The sequence below is a fragment of the Tupaia chinensis genome, unplaced genomic scaffold, assembly GCF_000334495.1.
Source record: "Tupaia chinensis unplaced genomic scaffold, TupChi_1.0 Scaffold000330_1, whole genome shotgun sequence".
NCBI classification, from domain to species: Eukaryota; Metazoa; Chordata; class Mammalia; order Scandentia; family Tupaiidae; genus Tupaia; species Tupaia belangeri.
Window position 1 is genome coordinate 2,137,294 of NW_006159824.1, and position 4,809 is coordinate 2,142,102.

Below are 4,809 nucleotides of genomic sequence, written 5' to 3' on the forward strand. Positions count from 1 at the left end.
TTATACTGAAACAGAGCTACAACCATTTTTAAAAATATTTATTTATTTTATTTTGTGTTATTATTTATTTATTTATTTAATTTGACCAGAGAGAGAGAAAGGGAAAATGAGAAAGCGAGCTGCCAGATCTGAGATTTGAACCAAGGTCAGCCAAGTGGGAATCCAGTGCCTTCACCACCACACCACCTGCCAGCCCTACAACCATTTTGTTTTTCATGTTGCCTGTGGCTACTTTCAAGACCCAGATGGCAGGGTCTGAATATTGTACTGTGACAGAATTCCGATAGCTTGCGAAACCTAAAATAGACTCTTTAAATAAAAAGTTTCCTGGTCCTTGGTTTAGGTCAAGATTTTCAAAACATGTGTTGATGGTGCTCCAAAGGCAGGGAACGGGAAGCGTGATGGTTTACATCTTGAACAGACAAGGACTGGACAGCTGGAATTAGTCCCCACGAGGTTATCTTTGCTCATAGATTTTTTCTGGGGAATAGCCAAGTTTATCGTTTTGTTTTTCAAAACTCTGCTTCAGCAAGATGTGAAAAAGAGAAGAGGCTGTGAGAACTCATCTGATTCCAGAGATGATGGCGGAAGAGGGCCACCCAGAAACCCTCCACGAAGGATGGGTCGATTCAACCATCTGCACGACCCCAGTCCTCCGACGGCTGGAGGATGAGGAAGGTAAATGCCTGCTCTAAGAGACAACTGGCGTGCACATTCATGAGCAGAAGGAAACCATTAAGGAGAGGTCTGACCATGCCAGATAAGTTAGACGAATGCGCCCTTCCGAACAAAGGTTGCTCTGTGTCCTCGTAGATGATTGAGGTCATGCTGGGAATTCCCTCTGCTAGGATCTGGCTTGACTAAATTTTTTTAAAAATTGTATTTAGTTTTATTTATTTATTATTTAATTTGACCACAGAGAGACAGAGGGCGTGAGAGAGAGAGAGAGGGAAAGTGAGAAAGCAAGCCTCCAGATCTAGAACTCAAACCATGGTCAACCATGTGGGTGTCCAGCATCTTAACCACTGTGCCATCTGTCACTCCCTGAAATGTACTTTTTTTTTTTTTCTTGGAGAGGTTTTCGCTATAGGGCACGTGCACTCGCCAGACAGACAGAGAGAGACATAGAGACAGAAAGTGAGAAATCACCCCCCAAGGGGGATGGTCATGCCTCAATCCCTTCTCCTCCATTCTCCTCTCGGGATCTTGGGCACGCACGCACACGCACCCAGCATGAGTTTTAAGCCACTGGGTCCAGGACGCGAACTGCGGTCGACTACGTGGGAGTCCAGCGACATAGCCATTACGCCAACTGCTGGTTCCCTGAAATGTACTTTTATAAATGCACATTTGTCGTATTATCTTTTTGTATAGTTGATTAAAGTATTCATATAATATTTAGGTGTTCTTTTTAAAAAGTTCTCTTATTCACTTTTTTTTTTTTTTTGAGAGGTTTTTGCTATAGAGCGTGTGTGCTTGCCAGAAAGACAGAAAGAGGCAAAGAGACAGAAAGCAAGAAATCACCCCCCAGGGGGGATAGCCACACCGCAATCCCTTCTCCTCCATCCTCCTCTCGGGATCTTGGGTATGCACACACACACACACACACACACACACATGCCCGGCGTGAGTTTAAGCCACCGGGTCTGGGACTCGAACCGTGGTCGACTACATGGGATTCCAGCGACAGCCATTACGCTAACTGCTGGTCCCAATTCATTCACTTTTAATTGGACCAGACAGAGATACAGAGAAAGAAAGAGGGAAAGTGAGAAAGCAAGCCACCAGGTCTGGGACTCAAATCATGGTCAGCCACGTGGGAATGGCCAGCACCTTAACACCACACCACCTGCTGGCCCCTTGATATTATTTTAATAAGTAAATATTTTTAAGTCGCAGAACTGTCTCTTGATCTTTGTATAATTAAGTCACAAAATGTGGGCCAACTGGTGGCCTGGTGGTTAAGCCGGCTGGATCCCTTGTGCCTGACTACAGTTTGAGTCCTGAACCTGGTACCTTGAGAAATACACTGGGCATGTGTGCGTGCATGCCCCAAATCCCGAGAGGAGAAAGAGGAGAAGGAATTACACTGTGGCCACCCCTGTAACGAGTGCACTCGCTTGTGTTCTCTCACTCGGTCTCTCCAACAAGTGCGCACACTCTATAGGAAATAAAAAAAAAGAAAACCTGAATCTGAAGAAAATAAAAGTCTGTGTAGTTAGCACTGTGTCACGTTTTTCAGCCTTTGAGATACTGTTCATTGTTCATTTGCCCTCATTTATAAATAAATATTTATTTCAGTAGTGTACACATAGTAAAAAAAAAATGTTGATGAGATTTTATGGAGTACATGAAGTCAATTTCATGGGTCTTATTGCTTTTTAAAGAAAGAGGATAAAAATTCACTCGTATCACATAGCAAGAGCAAATATTATTTTGTGAAACATTTGCTTTACTTCTCTGTACCACATAAGGTTATATGTGTGTTTCTGGGCCGCGTGGTGCTGTGAGATGTATTTCTTACTGTGGACCATGGTCAAAACATCTGAAAGACACTGATTTGGAAAGCCTGGAAGAAACCGAAAAGTCACCAGAAACTTACGATGTAATTGACGTGATGATGAAAGAGTTACAGACTCATAAGGACTCTTAGGGAGGCACTTAAGCCAGCCTCTGAGCTCTCAGGGACGGCTTCTAGGCGGAAATGGCCTTTTCTTTCTTTTTTTTTTTTGAGAGAGATTTTTTGCTATAGGGCACATGCACTTGCTGGAGAGAGAGAGACAGAGAGACAGAGAGTGAGAAATTATCCTCCCCCACCAGGGGATATGGCCATGCCGTAATCCCTTCTCCTCCCTTCTCTTCTCAGAGTCTTGGGGACGTACACATGTGAGCCTAGCATGAGTTTCAAGCTCCCAGGTCGGGACTCGAACCACGGTCTGCCATGTGGGAGTCCAGTGACGTAACCATTACATCATCTACTGGTCCTAAAGTGGCATTTACACAGACCCAAAGGACAAGAAGGATTTAGCCTACTAACTCATGAAGTGGCCCTGCCATGAAAGCAAGCAAGACCCTTGAGAGAAATTACAAGAATTTCGGTGTGATTGAAATTTAATATGAAACGCACCTCTCTTACCCTAATCACTATCATATTACTTTCTTATTCGTTTACTTATTTCAAGTTGACAAGAGAAAGACAGAGAGAGAGAAAGTAAGAAAGCAAGCCACCAGGTCTGGGATTCAAACCATGGTCAACCACATAGGAGTGTCCAGTGCCTTAACCACCACACTACCTGCTGGTCCCATCATATTACTTTTTAATTTTTCTCTTTTAGAGGATTTTGCCTTAGGGCACATGCACTTGCCAGAGAAAGACAGTGAGAGAGAAAGTGAGAAATCATCCCCCGGGGGGATGGCCACACAGCAATCCCTTCTCTTCCATTCTCCTCCTGGGATCTTAGGCACGCACACACATGGGCCAGCATGATTTTCAAGCCACCAGGTCCAGGACTGGAACCACGGTTGACCATGTGGCAGTTCAGCAACACAACTACTATGCCATCTGCTGGTCCTTATCAAATTATTTATTTTTTAGTTGCCAGAGGGTGTATGCCCTTACCAGAGAGAGAGGGGAAGAAAACACACACTAATCATGTTTTCCTCCTGTTCACCATCTCATTAGGATTACATGCATGCACACACACATGTCTGCATGCTCTTCCAACCACTGGGGCTAAGATTTGAACCATGGTTGACCACGTGGAATCCAGCTTCCTATGTATGTACAGTACTTCACTGGTATATGACAGGGCTAGCCCACATTACTTTGATTTTCTTTGATCCCTTACCACAGTTATGGTATTATCTCATTCAAGGTTTATTTACTGGAGCCATCAGGTGGTGTGGTGATTAAGGCACTGAACTCCCACATGATCAACCATGATTTGAGTCCTGGACCCAGTGGCTTGAAACTCACGCCAGGTGCATGCACATGTATGCCTAAAATCCCCAGAGGAGAATGAAGGAGAAGGGATTGTGGCATGGCTATCCCCCAGGGGGATGATCTCTCAATTTTGTCTCTCTCTGTGTCTCTAGAGAGCACATACACCTTATAGCAAAAATCTCTTTTTAAAAAGCTTATTAACTACTCTCTCTCTCTTTCACACACGCGCGCACACACACACACACACACACACAGTAAGTTCTGTGAAAGGGGAGACTGTCTTGTTTATTTAGGAATTTAGCAGTTACTAAAGAAATTTTAGAAAGATATTCTTGTTATGCTGGGAGAAAAAAAATAGACTAAAGGATAATAAAATAGAGGGTAACACTAGAGGAGACAGACCAGCTAGAAGTCCTTGGCAGCAGACAGGCAAGAACTGATAGTGCCTGGATGTTGGAGAGAGGCAGGTAGATCTTAGGTGTATGAGGAGGCAGAGATAACAGATCGTGATCAATGAACAGATAGTGGAGAGAAGGGAAGAGCAGGGGGAGAATCTGAGTAAAAAAGAATGACTCATTTTTTTCCTAGCCAGGGCAACTGGATAGGGGGAGGTGCTATCCATTCACAGTGGAGACACACGCAGAGCGGAGTGTGTTCGTCGGAAGTGCGCTAGAGAGATAACGAACTCAGGATGGGACTTGTTAAGTTCAAGATGCTTGAGGAACATCCTGGGAGAGATTCTGGTAGTTGATATGTGAGCTGGAACTCACAGGACGGGGAAAGTGGATGAGAACATCTAGAGAAAAACGAAAAGACCCCTTAAAAACCGAGTCCAGAAGAAAGCCCAAATGTAAGGGTGGCCAAAG

General features: G+C 44.2%; 1 pseudogene; it reads left to right on the top strand.

Annotated features, from left to right (window-relative positions):
• Window positions 1-401: 401 nt before the first annotated feature.
• Window positions 402-682, top strand: LOC102497951 (selenoprotein K-like; annotated as a pseudogene).
• Window positions 683-4,809: the final 4,127 nt, after the last annotated feature.